Raw genomic sequence first — 24,781 nt, 5'->3', positions numbered from 1 at the left:
AAAAGACAGACCTAAAAAACAAACGGGCCAAGGTCGGGGCTGATGGCACGCCAGTGCAGGGAATGAAACGGGCCATTTTAGTATAAGAATCAACGATGACCCAGATGGTATCATACCCCTGTCTGCGGGGTAAGTCTGTGATAAGGTCCATAGAGACCGTGTGCCATGGTTTGGGGGGAATGGGTAGAGGTTGGAGCAAACCCAAAGGACGTCCCCTGCGTGATTTACATTGGGCACAGATCGCACAGGTGTTTACATAGTTCGCTACATCCCTTCCCATTGACGGCCACCAACACCAACGTCGTAATAACTCGAAGGTACGTTGTTGCCCTGGATGTCCGTTGATGGCAGCATCATGAGACCAGGCAAGTGCCTGATTGCATACATCGCTAGTGGGGAGGAATAATTTCCCTTGAATGAATGGCAGTCCCTCCTGAAGTGTAATGTCCCATTCAGTGAGTATGTGCCGGTGTTGGCAGGTCCAATCTTTAATCGTGGTAAGCATGGTTGGGGTCGGTGTACATAGGCAGATGACATGGCCCTTTCCCAATAATGTGTCCGGAAATGTGGAAAGCAATACTCCCCCAGGAGAACGTGAAAGTGCATCCGCTTTACCATGAGCGAATGCTGGCCTATGCTTTACCACAAAATCGAATGCGGCGAAGAATAAATGCCAACGCACCTGCCTACTGTTCACACATTTCAGAGAGGCAAGATCCTGCAGGTTTTTATGATCTGTGTACACCACCGTTTGATGCTTTGCCCCCATTAGATGGTGACGCCAGGTTTGAAGTGCATCCTTAATGGCTAACAGTTCCTTTTCTGTTACGGTATAATGGGACTCGGCTGTCGAGAATTTCCGTGAATGATAAGCTATAGGATGCAAAAGCCCAGTAGCAGAACAAGGTTGAGAAAGTATGGCACCTAACGCGAAAGAGGAGGCATCCGCCTCTACAACAAACGGAATCTCCGGGTAAGGGTGTTGTAGCACAGGGGCAGAAACAAACCTGGACTTGAGTGCCTCTAAGGCCCCTTGGTGGTCAGGTGTCCAGATGAAGGGGACATGAGGGCTGGTGAGGGCGGTCAGGGGAGAAACGATGGCAGAAAAGCCGGCGATGAATCGCCTGTAAAAGTTGGCAAAGCCGAGAAACGATTGGAGTTGTTTGAGTTTGACGGGGGTAGGCCACTCCGTGATTGCACGCACTTTTGTCTGATTCATAGTCAACCCACCGGGTGTAATGTGAAAACCCAGGAACTCTACTTCTTGAGAATGAAACAAACACTTTTCGGGTTTGGCGAACAAGGCGTTTCTTTTGAGGCGAGAGAGGACTTCTCTTACATGCCCGATATGGTCATCCAGAGAGGATGAGAAGATCAAGATATCATCTAAATAGACCACCACGAATACATCAAGAATGTCAGATAATACATCATTGATGAAGCGTTGGAATGTGGCAGGAGCGTTACAGAGCCCAAAGGGCATCACGGTGTACTCAAACAACCCCTGTCGAGAACAAAAGGCCGTTTTCCACTCGTCCCCACGCCGCATGCGGATCAGATTGTACGCCCCTCTCAAGTCCAAACTTGGTAAAGATAGAGGCGGCCGTTAACTTATCTAACAGCGTAGAAATGAGTGGAATAGGATACCTGTTTTTGATGGTGATGGCATTCAACCGTCTATAGTCCACGCACGGGCGTAGATCACCTTCCTTCTTTGGCACAAAGAAAATGGGGCTAGCAGCTGGGGAACAGGAGGGACAGATATGACCTAGACGCAGAGCCTGCTGTATGTAATCCTTCAGGGCTTGTTCCTCGGAAGGTGACAACGAGTAGATCCTCCCCTTTGGTATGGGGGCATCTGGAATGAGATCAATAGGACAATTGTAGGCCCTATGCGGGGGCAAACCCTCCGTGGATGCCTTATCGAAAACCATGTGGAAATCTTGGTATTCAACAGGGATGCTAACCGAGATGGCCCCTACGGTATGTAATGTGGTAGCCTCTGCTGTGTCATCAGTGAGTCGGGAGGAGGCCATGGCGCCAAGAATTGTGGCAGGAGAAACAAGGGAGTCTGGTTCTATCAGGCAAAAATGTTGACATAACTCTGACTCAAACGATACATGTCCTGTTCCCCAATTGATCAAAGGGTTATGTTGCCTCAACCAGGGGATACCTACAATGATACCGAACTGCGGTGTAGTGATGAGATCGAATGACAGGGTCTCTTTATGTGTGCCTTGTATTACCACCTCAAGAGGGGCCGTTTGATGTCTGATCGGGCCAGAAGTCAGGGACGTGCCATTGACTGCTTGTACGGGCTCAGGATGCTCCTTTTTGATTAAGTTAAGACTATGGGCTAAAGCGATGTCCATGAAGCAGCCAGTGGCCCCTGAATCGATCACAGGATAGACAGTGTGTGTGATCTCCCTGGTTGGTTTTAATAAGGCCTGCACTACTATGGGTCTGATTGGACCAAAGGCGGGTTCAGTGGGGGTCAATGAAGGGCTCGCTGGTGCCCCCTCTCTCATGGGCGAGCCTTCTGAAAAAACGGAGTCTTGTTTCTGGGACGTCGAGGGCATTCTTTCACATAGTGCCCGTTGAGTCCGCAATAAAAGCAGGTGTTATCTGTCCTCCGACGTTCCCTTTCAGTCGGTGTTATTGGACTGCGGATCCCGCCTATTTGCATGGGTTCGGGACTGGTAGATGGAGGTGCCGGGGAAGAGTGACTAGCAAATGTCGCTTCTGCCTTCTGCTCGGATCTGCGGGCGTCTAACTGCAGTGTGAGATCAACTAGATCCGAAAAAACACAAGTCAGAGCAGGAACCACCGACAGAGCATCTTTCATGGCATTGGACAAGCCCCGGTAGAAAACGATCGCCTTTTTTTCCTCTGGCCAGGAAGTTTCTGCGGCCAATTGGTTAAAACGGGTGATATATTCTATCAATGTTTGCCTACCCTGTGTGAGATCAAGTAATTCCAGGTCCCGTGCCTGGGCCTTGTAACGGGTATTGAATACCTTTGCCATTTCTGCGACCAGCAGATCGAAATCGTATAAGGCAGGGTGATCGTTTTCCAACAATGGATTTGCCCAAGTGGCAGCTACCCCGGACAAATGAGACAGAAGGAAAGCGGCCTTAGTGACAGAGTCGGGAAAAGCCTGAGGTTTGCATAAGAAATGTAATTTACACTGATTTATGAAGGTGCGATATTTCCGGGGTTCACCCTGGAAGCGTTCTGGAGCAGCAAGAGGGGGAGTCAACGGGAGCAACACTGGAGTGGGAACGGGGGCTGAAGTCGGGGCAGGCTGGGCTGGAGAGGCAGGACCGGGTTCGTCATCATCACCGGGCAAGGGAAAACGTGTACTCTGGAGGGCATCAAGGCGGTGGTGAATGGCAGTCGTGGCAGTGGCCATGTCGGTCCTAAGGGCCTCTAGGGCCTGCATTAACGCGGTCACAGGGTCCCCGGCGGAGGGATTCATAGTCTGAACGAACCGGGAAGGCTTCACAGTCTGTTACAAAGTTGCCGGTCGTGCAGATATGAATATCTCCGTCCCCTAGTACCACACAGGCGATTATATGTGCTACAAGTGTCGCCTCCCCCCTACCGCCGCGTCCTACCAGTGAGTTGGGAAAGTAGGAACACCTGTGCTTTCAGTTTCCAAATGTATAGCTTAAACGAGACTGTGGGCACTGACGCTACTCTTTTAAGGCATGCATATGAATGGCACTGCTGGTAGTGCAGTGCTCACGATCAGAGAACCACATCTGAGACTGGATTCTTTATAATTTGAGTGATGAGTCCTAAAGAAGAAATCTGCATAGGTAGCACAGCAGGTTAAGTGACCTTTGCAGCGATGTTATGTGTTAAGAGCTCCGTGTAAATACTGACTTCAGAGCTAAAAACAAAAGCATGGATGTGATGTGTTCTTCTTTCGAGTTTTCAACCGTAGAGATATTTCAATTTAGAAAATTTAAGAAAGTATTTTAAAGTTCCACATTTCAGAGCAGCGACTGTTCACAGATGTCAGCTTTGCACAGAAAAGAAAGGCAATTCTTAATGAACTGAGAAAGTAAGTTTTAGAATAATAAATGATAAAAAGAAGGGGACACCCGGATTTGAACCGGGGACCTCTTGATCTGCAGTCAAATGCTCTACCACTGAGCTATATCCCCAGATGACCGAGGTGGGCCTCTGCTTTTTCTTAACCATTGTTTGTGCATGAAGTCAGCACAGGAGATTGTGCAAGAAAGGGCAGCAGCACGAGTATGAGAGTGACCAGAGAGATGCTTTCCCTCCTGATGGTTTTGCACTCTACTGACCAGGGAGAGGGGGCTTTGGTTGTTTGTTTATTCAATTTGTAGAGCGCACCTGACCCGAAGGTAGCAGGGCGCAGCAAGGAAATGCAAAGCTTACAAAGTTACAGAATGGTAAACAGTATACATTGACAAATGAGATACACAAAGTTAGAGCTCAGAATGTGTCGTTACAACATTTTAGCCAAATTATTTACATTGGGTTGTCGATAGTAAAGGGTAGAGAAGCGGAAAGAGGCAAGAGGTGCTATATAGGTCTATTAGGAAATGTGAGCGTAAGGAGACACGCGCTATGGGGCACTCAATATAAGGTGGGGAACAGCAGCTGTATTACTTTCTTTTCCTTCCACCATGTCCCGCTTCCTTTCCCAGTCCCTTCTCCCCCTACCCACTGGTTTGGTTTGTCCCTCTGTGATGTCACTTCCCCCCAGGGGCCCCTGTCCCATAAAGGCGCAACAGAAGGCAAATGTGTTATGTTGGTTGGCGGTATAGTGCCATTACCTCCACGTCCCGCTTCCTTGTCTCAGTACTTACCTTTGAGAGGATCTCCCTCTGCCCAGAGCCCTTTCTAAGCTCTTCTTTGTTGGCTCTGCCCCTTCTCTGGAGGTATAACCGGCCCTTATGCAGGAGGCCTCAGTTTTTCTTCGTACCACCTGGAACATGATGAGCTTCCTGGCCATGCACAGCACAAAGGGTTAAGGTTGGTAGCCCTTTGTTACAAAGTTGCCGGTCGTGCAGATATGAATACCTCCGCCCCCAAGTACCACACAGGCGATTATATGAACACTGCCTGTGCAATCCTTGAGGCCACAGGTGTGGTAGTTCGTCGAGTCTGGAGTCAGGAACTGCCGGAAGGACCCTTTGAGCGCTGTAAGCAAGGAGGGATTAGTACAAGGCGAAATGCAATTTTACAGAGTATCTAGGAATAGAAACTAAACGTTCTTACCTATGTGTACTGTATGTGTACTGTAGGACCACCCGGAAAGGAAGGAGAGTGATTGGACCTGAGGTTGGGTTCGGATAGGTTTCCACAACCTCTGGTATGATGATGGTAAGCACTGGAGTTTGAAGTGCTTGATCAGGCGAACGCCTAGTGAGAGGTCATAGGCCCAGGTTCCAAAAATCGTGGTTCGTGGAGAAAATCCGTTAATCAGGCCGTGGTCGAGTAAACCAAGAGTTCTAGAGCTAATCAAGGCAAGTTCAGGGTTCAGAGAAAGCAATCCTTTAGGCAGACCGCTGTCGAGTGACCAAAAGTTCCTGGTAAATTCGAAGCGTAGCAATGCCCAAGAGAAAGACCAGCTGTGAAGCAAGGTTTCGGTGTTTCTGAATGCATTTAAACCATTGGAGAAAATCACGTGATGCTCAACAAGGAAACGTTGAGGCGTGGGGGTCGTCACGTGATACCGATTGCGTTTGGTCTCCTCACGTGACGATCAGGTCCACACGAGCAACGGTGATTGCGGCCAAATGGGAACCTCCAATTACATTGCCAACGGAGAGAAGGACGATAGACACCAAGCCTGCCATGGACCCCCCTGACATGACGAGTGCAATGGTGCCGCCTTGTCTGCGCACCCAGAGGTAAGCATCGGGGGCTACGTAATGTGGGTGTGTCGAAACGTGAGTCTGTGGGAAACATAGGAGTTCGTAAGGTAGAGGACGTGGAAGATGTAACAGAGTCCCCCCTCAAAGGCCCACGACCTTGTGGGCAGGAGGGATGGTCCTTATGGAAGCGCGCAACAAGAAGCGGGGCCTGGACGCCCCGAGATGGAACCCAAGAGCGCTCCTCTGGACCGTAGCCCAACCAGTCCACGAGGTATTGGAGCCGACCTCTGTGCAGACGGGAACCCAAAATGGCACTGACCTCAAAGACATCGGGTGTGGAGACTGAAACAGGAGCAGGTGGAGTATGGACCCGGGTAGGGGCAAGGTATGGTTTAAGGAGGGAAGTATGAAAAACCGGGTGTATACGCCAAGCAGATGGAATAGCAAGGCGCAAGGCTACAGGGTTCAGGACTTTAGCAATTCTGTAGGGGCCGACAAAGCGGGGCAGAAGTTTGCGACAGCCAGGGATGTGTACATGGCGAGTTGACAACCAAACACGGTCCCCTACATGATACACAGGTGCTACTGCTCGTTTCCTGTCTGCCTTCTTCTTCATAGCTGTCTGTGCCTCACGGAGATGGATCATGGTTTGGGCATGAACCTCAGTTAGATCGCGGGCACAAGCAGTAGCAGCAGGGGTGGCAGAAGGAAAGTCCGGAAGTAGAAGGGTGCGTGGGTGTTGGCCATACATGGAATAGAAAGGAGAAAAGCCGGTGGCCGAGTGCCATGCATTATTGTAGGCAAATTCAGCGAGATGGAGCAGATCGAACCAGGAGTCTTGATACTGAAGGGTCAGGCAGCGCAAAAACTGTTCTAGAGCCTGATTCACCCTTTCCGTCTGTCCATTACTTTCCGGGTGATAGGCCGAGGAGAAGCGGGCATCAATACCCAGGAGCTTGGTCAGAGAACGCCAAAAACAGGACGTGAATTGTGCTCCACGGTCTGATATGATGACTTGTGGGAGGCCGAAAAGACAAAAGACAGACCTAAAAAACAAACGGGCCAAGGTCGGGGCTGATGGCACGCCAGTGCAGGGAATGAAACGGGCCATTTTAGTATAAGAATCAACGATGACCCAGATGGTATCATACCCCTGTCTGCGGGGTAAGTCTGTGATAAGGTCCATAGAGACCGTGTGCCATGGTTTGGGGGGAATGGGTAGAGTTTGGAGCAAACCCAAAGGACGTCCCCTGCGTGATTTACATTGGGCACAGATCGCACAGGTGTTTACATAGTTCGCTACATCCCTTCCCATTGACGGCCACCAACACCAACGTCGTAATAACTCCAAGGTACGTTGTTGCCCTGGATGTCCGTTGATGGCAGCATCATGAGACCAGGCAAGTGCCTGATTGCATACATCGCTAGTGGGGAGGAATAATTTCCCTTGAATGAATGGCAGTCCCTCCTGAAGTGTAATGTCCCATTCAGTGAGTATGTGCCGGTGTTGGCAGGTCCAATCTTTAATCGTGGTAAGCATGGTTGGGGTCGGTGTACATAGGCAGATGACATGGCCCTTTCCCAATAATGTGTCCGGAAATGTGGAAAGCAATACTCCCCCAGGAGAACGTGAAAGTGCATCCGCTTTACCATGAGCGAATGCTGGCCTATGCTTTACCACAAAATCGAATGCGGCGAAGAATAAATGCCAACGCACCTACCTACTGTTCACACATTTCAGAGAGGCAAGATCCTGCAGGTTTTTATGATCTGTGTACACCACCGTTTGATGCTTTGCCCCCATTAGATGGTGACGCCAGGTTTGAAGTGCATCCTTAATGGCTAACAGTTCCTTTTCTGTTACGGTATAATGGGACTCGGCTGTCGAGAATTTCCGTGAATGATAAGCTATAGGATGCAAAAGCCCAGTAGCAGAACAAGGTTGAGAAAGTATGGCACCTAACGCGAAAGAGGAGGCATCCGCCTCTACAACAAACGGAATCTCCGGGTAAGGGTGTTGTAGCACAGGGGCAGAAACAAACCTGGACTTGAGTGCCTCTAAGGCCCCTTGGTGGTCAGGTGTCCAGATGAAGGGGACATGAGGGCTGGTGAGGGCGGTCAGGGGAGAAACGATGGCAGAAAAGCCGGCGATGAATCGCCTGTAAAAGTTAGCAAAGCCGAGAAACGATTGGAGTTGTTTGAGTTTGACGGGGGTAGGCCACTCCGTGATTGCACGCACTTTTGTCTGATTCATGGTCAACCCACCGGGTGTAATGTGAAAACCCAGGAACTCTACTTCTTGAGAATGAAACAAACACTTTTCGGGTTTGGCGAACAAGGCGTTTCTTTTGAGGCGAGAGAGGACTTCTCTTACATGCCCGATATGGTCATCCAGAGAGGATGAGAAGATCAAGATATCATCTAAACAGACCACCACGAATTCATCAAGAATGTCAGATAATACATCATTGATGAAGCGTTGGAATGTGGCAGGAGCGTTACAGAGCCCAAAGGGCATCACGGTGTACTCAAACAACCCCTGTCGAGAACAAAAGGCCGTTTTCCACTCGTCCCCACGCCGCATGCGGATCAGATTGTACGCCCCTCTCAAGTCCAAACTTGGTAAAGATAGAGGCGGCCGTTAACTAATCTAACAGCTTAGAAATGAGTGGAATAGGATACCTGTTTTTGATGGTGATGGCATTCAACCGTCTATCGTCCACGCACGGGTGTAGATCACCTTCCTTCTTTGGCACAAAGAAAATGGGGCTAGCAGCTGGGGAACAGGAGGGACAGATATGACCTAGACGCAGAGCCTGCTGTATGTAATCCTTCAGGGCTTGTTCCTCGGAAGGTGACAACGAGTAGATCCTCCCCTTTGGTATGGGGGCATCTGGAATGAGATCAATAGGACAATTGTAGGCCCTATGCGGGGGCAAACCCTCCGTGGATGCCTTATCGAAAACCATGTGGAAATCTTGGTATTCAACAGGGATGCTAACCGAGATGGCCCCTACGGTATGTAATGTGGTAGCCTCTGCTGTGTCATCAGTGAGTCGGGAGGAGGCCATGGCGCCAAGAATTGTGGCAGGAGAAACAAGGGAGTCTGGTTCTATCAGGCAAAAATGTTGACATAACTCTGACTCAAACGATACATGTCCTGTTCCCCAATTGATCAAAGGGTTATGTTGCCTCAACCAGGGGATACCTACAACGATACCGAACTGCGGTGTAGTGATGAGATCGAATGACAGGGTCTCTTTATGTGTGCCTTGTATTACCACCTCAAGAGGGGCCGTTTGATGTCTGATCGGGCCAGAAGTCAGGGACGTGCCATTGACTGCTTGTACGGGCTCAGGATGCTCCTTTTTGATTAAGTTAAGACTATGGGCTAAAGCGATGTCCATGAAGCAGCCAGTGGCCCCTGAATCGATCACAGGATAGACAGTGTGTGTGATCTCCCTGGTTGGTTTTAATAAGGCCTGCACTACTATGGGTCTGATTGGACCAAAGGCGGGTTCAGTGGGGGTCAATGAAGGGCTCGCTGGTGCCCCCTCTCTCATGGGCGAGCCTTCTGAAAAAACGGAGTCTTGTTTCTGGGACGTCGAGGGCATTCTTTCACATAGTGCCCGTTGAGTCCGCAATAAAAGCAGGTGTTATCTGTCCTCCGACGTTCCCTTTCAGTCGGTGTTATTGGACTGCGGATCCCGCCTATTTGCATGGGTTCGGGACTGGTAGATGGAGGTGCCGGGGAAGAGTGACTAGCAAATGTCGCTTCTGCCTTCTGCTCGGATCTGCGGGCGTCTAACTGCAGTGTGAGATCAACTAGATCCGAAAAAACAGAAGTCAGAGCAGGAACCACCGACAGAGCATCTTTCATGGCCTTGGACAAGCCCTGGTAGAAAACTAACGCCTTTTTTTCCTCTGGCCAGGAAGTTTCTGCGGCCAATTGGTTAAAACGGGTGATATATTCTATCAATGTTTGCCTACCCTGTGTGAGATCAAGTAATTCCAGGTCCCGTGCCTGGGCCTTGTAACGGGTATTGAATACCTTTGCCATTTCTGCGACCAGCAGATCGAAATCGTATAAGGCAGGGTGATCGTTTTCCAACAATGGATTTGCCCAAGTGGCAGCTACCCCGGACAAATGAGACAGAAGGAAAGCGGCCTTAGTGACAGAGTCGGGAAAAGCTTGAGGTTTGCATAAGAAATGTAATTTACACTGATTTATGAAGGTGCGATATTTCCGGGGTTCACCCTGGAAGCGTTCTGGAGCAGCAAGAGGGGGAGTCAACGGGAGCAACACTGGAGTGGGAACGGGGGCTGAAGTCGGGGCAGGCTGGGCTGGAGAGGCAGGACCGGGTTCGTCATCATCACCGGGCAAGGGAAAACGTGTACTCTGGAGGGCATCAAGGCGGTGGTGAATGGCAGTCGTGGCAGTGGCCATGTCGGTCCTAAGGGCCTCTAGGGCCTGCATTAACGCGGTCACAGGGTCCCCGGCGGAGGGATTCATAGTCTGAACGAACCGGGAAGGCTTCACAGTCTGTTACAAAGTTGCCGGTCGTGCAGATATGAATATCTCCGTCCCCTAGTACCACACAGGCGATTATATGTGCTACAAGTGTCGCCTCCCCCCTACCGCCGCGTCCTACCAGTGAGTTGGGAAAGTAGGAACACCTGTGCTTTCAGTTTCCAAATGTATAGCTTAAACGAGACTGTGGGCACTGACGCTACTCTTTTAAGGCATGCATATGAATGGCACTGCTGGTAGTGCAGTGCTCACGATCAGAGAACCACATCTGAGACTGGATTCTTTGTAATTTGAGTGATGAGTCCTAAAGAAGAAATCTGCATAGGTAGCACAGCAGGTTAAGTGACCTTTGCAGCGATGTTATGTGTTAAGAGCTCCGTGTAAATACTGACTTCAGAGCTAAAAACAAAAACATGGATGTGATGTGTTCTTCTTTCGAGTTTTCAACCGTAGAGATATTTCAATTTAGAAAATTTAAGAAAGTATTTTAAAGTTCCACATTTCAGAGCAGCGACTGTTCACGGATGTCAGCTTTGCACAGAAAAGAAAGGCAATTCTTAATGAACTGAGAAAGTAAGTTTTAGAATAATAAATGATAAAAAGAAGGGGACACCCGGATTTGAACCGGGACCTCTTGATCTGCAGTCAAATGCTCTACCACTGAGCTATATCCCCAGATGACAGAGGTGGGCCTCTGCTTTTTCTTAACCATTGTTTGTGCATGAAGTCAGCACAGGAGATTGTGCAAGAAAGGGCAGCAGCACGAGTATGAGAGTGACCAGAGAGATGCTTTCCCTCCTGATGGTTTTGCACTCTACTGACCAGGGAGAGGGGGCTTTGGTTGTTTGTTTATTCAATTTGTAGAGCGCACCTGACCCGAAGGTAGCAGGCGCAGCAAGGAAATGCAAAGCTTACAAAGTTACAGAATGGTAAACAGTATACATTGACAAATGAGATACACAAAGTTAGAGCTCAGAATGTGTCGTTACAACATTTTAGCCAAATTATTTACATTGGGTTGTCGATAGTAAAGGGTAGAGAAGGGGAAAGAGGCAAGAGGTGCTATATAGGTCTATTAGGAAATGTGAGCGTAAGGAGACACGCGCTATGGGGCACTCAATATAAGGTGGGGAACAGCAGCTGTATTACTTTCTTTTCCTTCCACCATGTCCCGCTTCCTTTCCCAGTCCCTTCTCCCCCTACCCACTGGTTTGGTTTGTCCCTCTGTGATGTCACTTCCCCCCAGGGGCCCCTGTCCCATAAAGGCGCAACAGAAGGCAAATGTGTTATGTTGGTTGGCGGTATAGTGCCATTACCTCCACGTCCCGCTTCCTTGTCTCAGTACTTACCTTTGAGAGGATCTCCCTCTGCCCAGAGCCCTTTCTAAGCTCTTCTTTGTTGGCTCTGCCCCTTCTCTGGAGGTATAACCGGCCCTTATGCAGGAGGCCTCAGTTTTTCTTCGTACCACCTGGAACATGATGAGCTTCCTGGCCATGCACAGCACAAAGGGTTAAGGTTGGTAGCCCTTTGTTACAAAGTTGCCGGTCGTGCAGATATGAATACCTCCGCCCCCAAGTACCACACAGGCGATTATATGAACACTGCCTGTGCAATCCTTGAGGCCACAGGTGTGTGGTAGTTCGTCGAGTCTGGAGTCAGGAACTGCCGGAAGGACCCTTTGAGCGCTGTAAGGCAAGGAGGGATTAGTACAAGGCGAAATGCAATTTTACAGAGTATCTAGGAATAGAAACTAAACGTTCTTACCTATGTGTACTGTATGTGTACTGTAGGACCACCCGGAAAGGAAGGAGAGTGATTGGACCTGAGCTCGGGTTCGGATAGGTTTCCACAACCTCTGGTATGATGATAGTAAGCACTGGAGTTTGAAGTGCTTGATCAGGCGAACGCCTAGTGAGGGGTCATAGGCCCAGGTTCCAAAAATCGTGGTTCGTGGAGAAAATCCGTTAATCAGGCCGTGGTCGAGTAAACCAAGAGTTCCAGAGCTAATCAAGGCAAGTTCAGGGTTCAGAGAAAGCAATCCTTTAGGCAGACCGCTGTCGAGTGACCAAAAGTTCCTGGTAAATTCGAAGCGTAGCAATGTCCAAGAGAAAGACCAGCTGTGAAGCAAGGTTTCGGTGTTTCTGAATGCATTTAAACCATTGGAGAAAATCACGTGATGCTCAACAAGGAAACGTTGAGGCGTGGGGGTCGTCACGTGATACCGATTGCGTTTGGTCTCCTCACGTGACGATCAGGTCCACACGAGCAACGGTGATTGCGGCCAAATGGGAACCTCCAATTACATTGCCAACGGAGAGAAGGGCGATAGACACCAAGCCTGCCATGGACCCCCCTGACATGACGAGTGCAATGGTGCCGCCTTGTCTGCGCACCCAGAGGTAAGCATCGGGGGCTACGTAATGTGGGTGTGTCGAAACGTGAGTCTGTGGGAAACATAGGAGTTCGTAAGGTAGAGGACGTGGAAGATGTAACAGAGTCCCCCCTCAAAGGCCCACGACCTTGTGGGCAGGAGGGATGGTCCTTATGGAAGCGCGCAACAAGAAGCGGGGCCTGGACGCCCCGAGATGGAACCCAAGAGCGCTCCTCCGGACCGTAGCCCAACCAGTCCACGAGGTATTGGAGCCGACCTCTGTGCAGACGGGAACCCAAAATGGCACTGACCTCAAAGACATCGGGTGTGGAGACTGAAACAGGAGCAGGTGGAGTATGGACCCGGGTAGGGGCAAGGTATGGTTTAAGGAGGGAAGTATGAAAAACCGGGTGTATACGCCAAGCAGATGGAATAGCAAGGCGCAAGGCTACAGGGTTCAGGACTTTAGCAATTCTGTAGGGGCCGACAAAGTGGGGCAGAAGTTTGCGACAGCCAGGGATGTGTACATGGCGAGTTGACAACCAAACACGGTCCCCTACATGATACACAGGTGCTACTGCTCGTTTCCTGTCTGCCTTCTTCTTCATAGCTGTCTGTGCCTCACGGAGATGGATCATGGTTTGGGCATGAACCTCAGTTAGATCGCGGGCACAAGCAGTAGCAGCAGGGGTGGCAGAAGGAAAGTCCGGAAGTAGAAGGGTGCGTGGGTGTTGGCCATACATGGAATAGAAAGGAGAAAAGCCGGTGGCCGAGTGCCATGCATTATTGTAGGCAAATTCAGCGAGATGGAGCAGATCGAACCAGGAGTCTTGATACTGAAGGGTCAGGCAGCGCAAAAACTGTTCTAGAGCCTGATTCACCCTTTCCGTCTGTCCATTACTTTCCGGGTGATAGGCCGAGGAGAAGCGGGCATCAATACCCAGGAGCTTGGTCAGAGAACGCCAAAAACAGGACGTGAATTGTGCTCCACGGTCTGATATGATGACTTGTGGGAGGCCGAAAAGACAAAAGACAGACCTAAAAAACAAACGGGCCAAGGTCGGGGCTGATGGCACGCCAGTGCAGGGAATGAAACGGGCCATTTTAGTATAAGAATCAACGATGACCCAGATGGTATCATACCCCTTTCTGCGGGGTAAGTCTGTGATAAGGTCCATAGAGACCGTGTGCCATGGTTTGGGGGGAATGGGTAGAGGTTGGAGCAAACCCAAAGGACATCCCCTGCGTGATTTACATTGGGCACAGATCGCACAGGTGTTTACATAGTTCGCTACATCCCTTCCCATTCACGGCCACCAACACCAACGTCGTAATAACTCCAAGGTACGTTGTTGCCCTGGATGTCCGTTGATGGCAGCATCATGAGACCAGGCAAGTGCCTGATTGCATACATCGCTAGTGGGGAGGAATAATTTCCCTTGAATGAATGGCAGTCCCTCCTGAAGTGTAATGTCCCATTCAGTGAGTATGTGCCGGTGTTGGCAGGTCCAATCTTTAATCGTGGTAAGCATGGTTGGGGTCGGTGTACATAGGCAGATGACATGGCCCTTTCCCAATAATGTGTCCGGAAATGTGGAAAGCAATACTCCCCCAGGAGAACGTGAAAGTGCATCCGCTTTACCATGAGCGAATGCTGGCCTATGCTTTACCACAAAATCGAATGCGGCGAAGAATAAATGCCAACGCACCTGCCTACTGTTCACACATTTCAGAGAGGCAAGATCCTGCAGGTTTTTATGATCTGTGTACACCACCGTTTGATGCTTTGCCCCCATTAGATGGTGACGCCAGGTTTGAAGTGCATCCTTAATGGCTAACAGTTCCTTTTCTGTTACGGTATAATGGGACTCGGCTGTCGAGAATTTCCGTGAATGATAAGCTATAGGATGCAAAAGCCCAGTAGCAGAACAAGGTTGAGAAAGTATGGCACCTAACGCGAAAGAGGAGGCATCCGCCTCTACAACAAACGGAATCTCCGGGTAAGGGTGTTGTAGCACAGGGGCAGAAACAAACCTGGACTTGAGTGCCTCTAAGGCCCCTTGGTGGTCAGGTGTCCAGATGAAGGGGACATGAGGGCTGGTGAGGGCGGTCAGGGGAGAAACGATGGCAGAAAAGCCGGCGATGAATCGCCTGTAAAAGTTGGCAAAGCCGAGAAACGATTGGAGTTGTTTGAGTTTGACGGGGGTAGGCCACTCCGTGATTGCACGCACTTTTGTCTGATTCATGGTCAACCCACCGGGTGTAATGTGAAAACCCAGGAACTCTACTTCTTGAGAATGAAACAAACACTTTTCGGGTTTGGCGAACAAGGCGTTTCTTTTGAGGCGAGAGAGGACTTCTCTTACATGCCCGATATGGTCATCCAGAGAGGATGAGAAGATCAAGATATCATCTAAATAGACCACCACGAATACATCAAGAATGTCAGATAATACATCATTGATGAAGCGTTGGAATGTGGCAGGAGCGTTACAGAGCCCAAAGGGCATCACGGTGTACTCAAACAACCCCTGTCGAGAACAAAAGGCCGTTTTCCACTCGTCCCCACGCCGCATGCGGATCAGATTGTACGCCCCTCTCAAGTCCAAACTTGGTAAAGATAGAGGCGGCCGTTAACTTATCTAACAGCGTAGAAATGAGTGGAATAGGATACCTGTTTTTGATGGTGATGGCATTCAACCGTCTATAGTCCACGCACGGGCGTAGATCACCTTCCTTCTTTGGCACAAAGAAAATGGGGCTAGCAGCTGGGGAACAGGAGGGACAGATATGACCTAGACGCAGAGCCTGCTGTATGTAATCCTTCAGGGCTTGTTCCTCGGAAGGTGACAACGAGTAGATCCTCCCCTTTGGTATGGGGGCATCTGGAATGAGATCAATAGGACAATTGTAGGCCCTATGCGGGGGCAAACCCTCCGTGGATGCCTTATCGAAAACCATGTGGAAATCTTGGTATTCAACAGGGATGCTAACCGAGATGGCCCCTACGGTATGTAATGTGGTAGCCTCTGCTGTGTCATCAGTGAGTCGGGAGGAGGCCATGGCGCCAAGAATTGTGGCAGGAGAAACAAGGGAGTCTGGTTCTATCAGGCAAAAATGTTGACATAACTCTGACTCAAACGATACATGTCCTGTTCCCCAATTGATCAAAGGGTTATGTTGCCTCAACCAGGGGATACCTACAATGATACCGAACTGCGGTGTAGTGATGAGATCGAATGACAGGGTCTCTTTATGTGTGCCTTGTATTACCACCTCAAGAGGGGCCGTTTGATGTCTGATCGGGCCAGAAGTCAGGGACGTGCCATTGACTGCTTGTACGGGCTCAGGATGCTCCTTTTTGATTAAGTTAAGACTATGGGCTAAAGCGATGTCCATGAAGCAGCCAGTGGCCCCTGAATCGATCACAGGATAGACAGTGTGTGTGATCTCCCTGGTTGGTTTTAATAAGGCCTGCACTACTATGGGTCTGATTGGACCAAAGGCGGGTTCAGTGGGGGTCAATGAAGGGCTCGCTGGTGCCCCCTCTCTCATGGGCGAGCCTTCTGAAAAAACGGAGTCTTGTTTCTGGGACGTCGAGGGCATTCTTTCACATAGTGCCCGTTGAGTCCGCAATAAAAGCAGGTGTTATCTGTCCTCCGACGTTCCCTTTCAGTCGGTGTTATTGGACTGCGGATCCCGCCTATTTGCATGGGTTCGGGACTGGTAGATGGAGGTGCCGGGGAAGAGTGACTAGCAAATGTCGCTTCTGCCTTCTGCTCGGATCTGCGGGCGTCTAACTGCAGTGTGAGATCAACTAGATCCGAAAAAACAGAAGTCAGAGCAGGAACCACCGACAGAGCATCTTTCATGGCATTGGACAAGCCCCGGTAGAAAACGATCGCCTTTTTTTCCTCTGGCCAGGAAGTTTCTGCGGCCAATTGGTTCAAACGGGTGATATATTCTATCAATGTTTGCCTACCCTGTGTGAGATCAAGTAATTCCAGGTCCCGTGCCTGGGCCTTGTAACGGGTATTGAATACCTTAGCCATTTCTGCGACCAGCAGATCGAAATCGTATAAGGCAGGGTGATCGTTTTCCAACAATGGATTTGCCCAAGTGGCAGCTACCCCGGACAAATGAGACAGAAGGAAAGCGGCCTTAGTGACAGAGTCGGGAAAAGCTTGAGGTTTGCATAAGAAATGTAATTTACACTGATTTATGAAGGTGCGATATTTCCGGGGTTCACCCTGGAAGCGTTCTGGAGCAGCAAGAGGGGGAGTCAACGGGAGCAACACTGGAGTGGGAACGGGGGCTGAAGTCGGGGCAGGCTGGGCTGGAGAGGCAGGACCGGGTTCGTCATCATCACCGGGCAAGGGAAAACGTGTACTCTGGAGGGCATCAAGGCGGTGGTGAATGGCAGTCGTGGCAGTGGCCATGTCGGTCCTAAAGGCCTCTAGGGCCTGCATTAACGCGGTCACAGGGTCCCCGGCGGAGGGATTCATAGTCTGAACGAACCGGGAAGGCTTCACAGTCTGTTACAAAGTTGCCGGTCGTGCAGATATGAATATCTCCGTCCCCTAGTACCACACAGGCGATTATATGTGCTACAAGTGTCGCCTCCCCCCTACCGCCGCGTCCTACCAGTGAGTTGGGAAAGTAGGAACACCTGTGCTTTCAGTTTCCAAATGTATAGCTTAAACGAGACTGTGGGCACTGACGCTACTCTTTTAAGGCATGCATATGAATGGCACTGCTGGTAGTGCAGTGCTCACGATCAGAGAACCACATCTGAGACTGGATTCTTTGTAATTTGAGTGATGAGTCCTAAAGAAGAAATCTGCATAGGTAGCACAGCAGGTTAAGTGACCTTTGCAGCGATGTTATGTGTTAAGAGCTCCGTGTAAATACTGACTTCAGAGCTAAAAACAAAAACATGGATGTGATGTGTTCTTCTTTCGAGTTTTCAACCGTAGAGATATTTCAATTTAGAAAATTTAAGAAAGTATTTTAAAGTTCCACATTTCAGAGCAGCGACTGTTCACGGATGTCAGCTTTGCACAGAAAAGAAAGGCAATTCTTAATGAACTGAGAAAGTAAGTTTTAGAATAATAAATGATAAAAAGAAGGGGACACCCGGATTTGAACAAGGGACCTCTTGATCTGCAGTCAAATGCTCTACCACTGAGCTATATCCCCAGATGACAGAGGTGGGCCTCTGCTTTTTCTTAACCATTGTTTGTGCATGAAGTCAGCACAGGAGATTGTGCAAGAAAGGGCAGCAGCACGAGTATGAGAGTGACCAGAGAGATGCTTTCCCTCCTGATGGTTTTGCACTCTACTGACCAGGGAGAGGGGACTTTGGTTGTTTGTTTATTCAATTTGTAGAGCGCACCTGACCCGAAGGTAGCAGGGCGCAGCAAGGAAATGCAAAGCTTACAAAGTTACAGAATGATAAACAGTATACATTGACAAGTGAGATACACAAAGTTAGAGCTCAGAATGTGTCGTTACAACATTTTAGCCAAATTATTTACATTGGGTTGTCGATAGTAAAGGGTAGAGAAGGGGAAAGAGGCAAGAGGTGCTATATAGGTCTATTAGGAAATGTGAGCGTAAGGAGACACGCGCTATGGGGCACTCAATATAAGGTGGGGAACAGCAGCTGTATTACTTTCTTTTCCTTCCACCATGTCCCGCTTCCTTTCCCAGTCCCTTCTCCCCCTACCCACTGGTTTGGTTTGTCCCTCTGTGATGTCACTTCCCCCCAGGGGCCCCTGTCCCATAAAGGCGCAACAGAAGGCAAATGTGTTATGTTGGTTGGCGGTATAGTGCCATTACCTCCACGTCCCGCTTCCTTGTCTCAGTACTTACCTTTGAGAGGATCTCCCTCTGCCCAGAGCCCTTTCTAAGCTCTTCTTTGTTGGCTCTGCCCCTTCTCTGGAGGTATAACCGGCCCTTATGCAGGAGGCCTCAGTTTTTCTTCGTACCACCTGGAACATGATGAGCTTCCTGGCCATGCACAGCACAAAGGGTTAAGGTTGGTAGCCCTTTGTTACAAAGTTGCCGGTCGTGCAGATATGAATACCTTCGCCCCCAAGTACCACACAGGCGATTATATGAACACTGCCTGTGCAATCCTTGAGGCCACAGGTGTGGTAGTTCGTCGAGTCTGGAGTCAGGAACTGCCGGAAGGACCCTTTGAGCGCTGTAAGGCAAGGAGGGATTAGTACAAGGCGAAATGCAATTTTACAGAGTATCTAGGAATAGAAACTAAACGTTCTTACCTATGTGTACTGTATGTGTACTGTAGGACCACCCGGAAAGGAAGGAGAGTGATTGGACCTGAGCTCGGGTTCGGATAGGTTTCCACAACCTCTGGTATGATGATGGTAAGCACTGGAGTTTGAAGTGCTTGATCAGGCGAACGCCTAGTGAGAGGTCATAGGCCCAGGTTCCAAAAATCGTGGTTCGTGGAGAAAATCCGTTAATCAGGCCGTGGTCGAGTAAACCAAGAGTTCCAGAGCTAATCAAGGCAAGTTCAGGGTTCAGAGAAAGCAATCCTTTAGGCAGACCGCTGTCGAGTGACCAAAAGTTCCTGGTAAATTCGAAGCGTAGCAATGTCCAAGAGAAAGACCAGCTGTGAAGCAAGGTTTCGGTGTTTCTGAATGCATTTAAACCATTGGAGAAAATCACGTGATGCTCAACAAGGAAACGTTGAGGCGTGGGGGTCGTCACGTGATACCGATTGCGTTTGGTCTCCTCACGTGACGATCAGGTCCACACGAGCAACGGTGATTGCGGCCAAATGGGAACCTCCAATTACATTGCCAACGGAGAGAAGGGCGATAGACACCAAGCCTGCCATGGACCCCCCTGACATGACGAGTGCAATGGTGCCGCCTTGTCTGCGCACCCAGAGGTAAGCATCGGGGGCTACGTAATGTGGGTGTGTCGAAACGTGAGTCTGTGGGAAACATAGGAGTTCGTAAGGTAGAGGACGTGGAAGATGTAACAGAGTCCCCCCTCAAAGGCCCACGACCTTGTGGGCAGGAGGGATGGTCCTTATGGAAGCGCGCAACAAGAAGCGGGGCCTGGACGCCCCGAGATGGAACCCAAGAGCGCTCCTCCGGACCGTAGCCCAACCAGTCCACGAGGTATTGGAGCCGACCTCTGTGCAGACGGGAACCCAAAATGGCACTGACCTCAAAGACATCGGGTGTGGAGACTGAAACAGGAGCAGGTGGAGTATGGACCCGGGTAGGGGCAAGGTATGGTTTAAGGAGGGAAGTATGAAAAACCGGGTGTATACGCCAAGCAGATGGAATAGCAAGGCGCAAGGCTACAGGGTTCAGGACTTTAGCAATTCTGTAGGGGCCGACAAAGTGGGGCAGAAGTTTGCGACAGCCAGGGATGTGTACATGGCGAGTTGACAACCAAACACGGTCCCCTACATGATACACAGGTGCTACTGCTCGTTTCCTGTCTGCCTTCTTCTTCATAGCTGTCTGTGCCTCACGGAGATGGATCATGGTTTGGGCATGAACCTCAGTTAGATCGCGGGCACAAGCAGTAGCAGCAGGGGTGGCAGAAGGAAAGTCCGGAAGTAGAAGGGTGCGTGGGTGTTGGCCATACATGGAATAGAAAGGAGAAAAGCCGGTGGCCGAGTGCCATGCATTATTGTAGGCAAATTCAGCGAGATGGAGCAGATCGAACCAGGAGTCTTGATACTGAAGGGTCAGGCAGCGCAAAAACTGTTCTAGAGCCTGATTCACCCTTTCCGTCTGTCCATTACTTTCCGGGTGATAGGCCGAGGAGAAGCGGGCATCAATACCCAGGAGCTTGGTCAGAGAACGCCAAAAACAGGACGTGAATTGTGCTCCACGGTCTGATATGATGACTTGTGGGAGGCCGAAAAGACAAAAGACAGACCTAAAAAACAAACGGGCCAAGGTCGGGGCTGATGGCACGCCAGTGCAGGGAATGAAACGGGCCATTTTAGTATAAGAATCAACGATGACCCAGATGGTATCATACCCCTTTCTGCGGGGTAAGTCTGTGATAAGGTCCATAGAGACCGTGTGCCATGGTTTGGGGGGAATGGGTAGAGGTTGGAGCAAACCCAAAGGACATCCCCTGCGTGATTTACATTGGGCACAGATCGCACAGGTGTTTACATAGTTCGCTACATCCCTTCCCATTCACGGCCACCAACACCAACGTCGTAATAACTCCAAGGTACGTTGTTGCCCTGGATGTCCGTTGATGGCAGCATCATGAGACCAGGCAAGTGCCTGATTGCATACATCGCTAGTGGGGAGGAATAATTTCCCTTGAATGAATGGCAGTCCCTCCTGAAGTGTAATGTCCCATTCAGTGAGTATGTGCCGGTGTTGGCAGGTCCAATCTTTAATCGTGGTAAGCATGGTTGGGGTCGGTGTACATAGGCAGATGACATGGCCCTTTCCCAATAATGTGTCCGGAAATGTGGAAAGCAATACTCCCCCAGGAGAACGTGAAAGTGCATCCGCTTTACCATGAGCGAATGCTGGCCTATGCTTTACCACAAAATCGAATGCGGCGAAGAATAAATGCCAACGCACCTGCCTACTGTTCACACATTTCAGAGAGGCAAGATCCTGCAGGTTTTTATGATCTGTGTACACCACCGTTTGATGCTTTGCCCCCATTAGATGGTGACGCCAGGTTTGAAGTGCATCCTTAATGGCTAACAGTTCCTTTTCTGTTACGGTATAATGGGACTCGGCTGTCGAGAATTTCCGTGAATGATAAGCTATAGGATGCAAAAGCCCAGTAGCAGAACAAGGTTGAGAAAGTATGGCACCTAACGCGAAAGAGGAGGCATCCGCCTCTACAACAAACGGAATCTCCGGGTAAGGGTGTTGTAGCACAGGGGCAGAAACAAACCTGGACTTGAGTGCCTCTAAGGCCCCTTGGTGGTCAGGTGTCCAGATGAAGGGGACATGAGGGCTGGTGAGGGCGGTCAGGGGAGAAACGATGGCAGAAAAGCCGGCGATGAATCGCCTGTAAAAGTTGGCAAAGCCGAGAAACGATTGGAGTTGTTTGAGTTTGACGGGGGTAGGCCACTCCGTGATTGCACGCACTTTTGTCTGATTCATGGTCAACCCACCGGGTGTAATGTGAAAACCCAGGAACTCTACTTCTTGAGAATGAAACAAACACTTTTCGGGTTTGGCGAACAAGGCGTTTCTTTTGAGGCGAGAGAGGACTTCTCTTACATGCCCGATATGGTCATCCAGAGAGGATGAGAAGATCAAGATATCATCTAAATAGACCACCACGAATACATCAAGAATGTCAGATAATACATCATTGATGAAGCGTTGGAATGTGGCAGGAGCGTTACAGAGCCCAAAGGGCATCACGGTGTACTCAAACAACCCCTGTCGAGAACAAAAGGCCGTTTTCCACTCGTCCCCACGCCGCATGCGGATCAGATTGTACGCCCCTCTCAAGTCCAAACTTGGTAAAGATAGAGGCGGCCGTTAACTTATCTAACAGCGTAGAAATGAGTGGAATAGGATACCTGTTTTTGATGGTGATGGCATTCAACCGTCTATAGTCCACGCACGGGCGTAGATCACCTTCCTTCTTTGGCACAAAGAAAATGGGGCTAGCAGCTGGGGAACAGGAGGGACAGATATGACCTAGACGCAGAGCCTGCTGTATGTAATCCTTCAGGGCTTGTTCCTCGGAAGGTGACAACGAGTAGATCCTCCCCTTTGGTATGGGGGCATCTGGAATGAGATCAATAGGACAATTGTAGGCCCTATGCGGGGGCAAACCCTCCGTGGATGCCTTATCGAAAACCATGTGGAAATCTTGGTATTCAACAGGGATGCTAACCGAGATGGCCCCTACGGTATGTAATGTGGTAGCCTCTGCTGTGTCATCAGTGAGTCGGGAGGAGGCCATGGCGCCAAGAATTGTGGCAGGAGAAACAAGGGAGTCTGGTTCTATCAGGCAAAAATGTTGACATAACTCTGACTCAAACGATACATGTCCTGTTCCCCAATTGATCAAAGGGTTATGTTGCCTCAACCAGGGGATACCTACAATGATACCGAACTGCGGTGTAGTGATGAGATCGAATGACAGGGTCTCTTTATGTGTGCCTTGTATTACCACCTCAAGAGGGGCCGTTTGATGTCTGATCGGGCCAGAAGTCAGGGACGTGCCATTGACTGCTTGTACGGGCTCAGGATGCTCCTTTTTGATTAAGTTAAGACTATGGGCTAAAGCGATGTCCATGAAGCAGCCAGTGGCCCCTGAATCGATCACAGGATAGACAGTGTGTGTGATCTCCCTGGTTGGTTTTAATAAGGCCTGCACTACTATGGGTCTGATTGGACCAAAGGCGGGTTCAGTGGGGGTCAATGAAGGGCTCGCTGGTGCCCCCTCTCTCATGGGCGAGCCTTCTGAAAAAACGGAGTCTTGTTTCTGGGACGTCGAGGGCATTCTTTCACATAGTGCCCGTTGAGTCCGCAATAAAAGCAGGTGTTATCTGTCCTCCGACGTTCCCTTTCAGTCGGTGTTATTGGACTGCGGATCCCGCCTATTTGCATGGGTTCGGGACTGGTAGATGGAGGTGCCGGGGAAGAGTGACTAGCAAATGTCGCTTCTGCCTTCTGCTCGGATCTGCGGGCGTCTAACTGCAGTGTGAGATCAACTAGATCCGAAAAAACAGAAGTCAGAGCAGGAACCACCGACAGAGCATCTTTCATGGCATTGGACAAGCCCCGGTAGAAAACGATCGCCTTTTTTTCCTCTGGCCAGGAAGTTTCTGCGGCCAATTGGTTCAAACGGGTGATATATTCTATCAATGTTTGCCTACCCTGTGTGAGATCAAGTAATTCCAGGTCCCGTGCCTGGGCCTTGTAACGGGTATTGAATACCTTAGCCATTTCTGCGACCAGCAGATCGAAATCGTATAAGGCAGGGTGATCGTTTTCCAACAATGGATTTGCCCAAGTGGCAGCTACCCCGGACAAATGAGACAGAAGGAAAGCGGCCTTAGTGACAGAGTCGGGAAAAGCTTGAGGTTTGCATAAGAAATGTAATTTACACTGATTTATGAAGGTGCGATATTTCCGGGGTTCACCCTGGAAGCGTTCTGGAGCAGCAAGAGGGGGAGTCAACGGGAGCAACACTGGAGTGGGAACGGGGGCTGAAGTCGGGGCAGGCTGGGCTGGAGAGGCAGGACCGGGTTCGTCATCATCACCGGGCAAGGGAAAACGTGTACTCTGGAGGGCATCAAGGCGGTGGTGAATGGCAGTCGTGGCAGTGGCCATGTCGGTCCTAAAGGCCTCTAGGGCCTGCATTAACGCGGTCACAGGGTCCCCGGCGGAGGGATTCATAGTCTGAACGAACCGGGAAGGCTTCACAGTCTGTTACAAAGTTGCCGGTCGTGCAGATATGAATATCTCCGTCCCCTAGTACCACACAGGCGATTATATGTGCTACAAGTGTCGCCTCCCCCCTACCGCCGCGTCCTACCAGTGAGTTGGGAAAGTAGGAACACCTGTGCTTTCAGTTTCCAAATGTATAGCTTAAACGAGACTGTGGGCACTGACGCTACTCTTTTAAGGCATGCATATGAATGGCACTGCTGGTAGTGCAGTGCTCACGATCAGAGAACCACATCTGAGACTGGATTCTTTGTAATTTGAGTGATGAGTCCTAAAGAAGAAATCTGCATAGGTAGCACAGCAGGTTAAGTGACCTTTGCAGCGATGTTATGTGTTAAGAGCTCCGTGTAAATACTGACTTCAGAGCTAAAAACAAAAACATGGATGTGATGTGTTCTTCTTTCGAGTTTTCAACCGTAGAGATATTTCAATTTAGAAAATTTAAGAAAGTATTTTAAAGTTCCACATTTCAGAGCAGCGACTGTTCACGGATGTCAGCTTTGCACAGAAAAGAAAGGCAATTCTTAATGAACTGAGAAAGTAAGTTTTAGAATAATAAATGATAAAAAGA

The 24,781-nt window shown here is 49.8% G+C and overlaps 3 non-coding genes across 3 annotated transcripts; all 3 read right to left on the bottom strand.

Annotated features, from left to right (window-relative positions):
• Window positions 1–4,100: 4,100 nt before the first annotated feature.
• Window positions 4,101–4,172, bottom strand: TRNAC-GCA (transfer RNA cysteine (anticodon GCA)). Its single transcript has one exon. It is a non-coding gene; the product is annotated as a tRNA-Cys (tRNA).
• A 6,821-nt stretch (window positions 4,173–10,993) lies between these two features.
• Window positions 10,994–11,064, bottom strand: TRNAC-GCA (transfer RNA cysteine (anticodon GCA)). The gene has a single exon. It is a non-coding gene; the product is annotated as a tRNA-Cys (tRNA).
• A 6,823-nt stretch (window positions 11,065–17,887) lies between these two features.
• Window positions 17,888–17,959, bottom strand: TRNAC-GCA (transfer RNA cysteine (anticodon GCA)). Its single transcript has one exon. It is a non-coding gene; the product is annotated as a tRNA-Cys (tRNA).
• Window positions 17,960–24,781: the final 6,822 nt, after the last annotated feature.

The sequence above is a fragment of the Ambystoma mexicanum genome, chromosome 1p, assembly GCF_040938575.1.
Source record: "Ambystoma mexicanum isolate Mex_15411 chromosome 1p, UKY_AmexF1_1, whole genome shotgun sequence".
Lineage (NCBI taxonomy): Eukaryota > Metazoa > Chordata > Amphibia > Caudata > Ambystomatidae > Ambystoma > Ambystoma mexicanum.
This window is presented reverse-complemented; position numbering and strand designations above follow the sequence as displayed.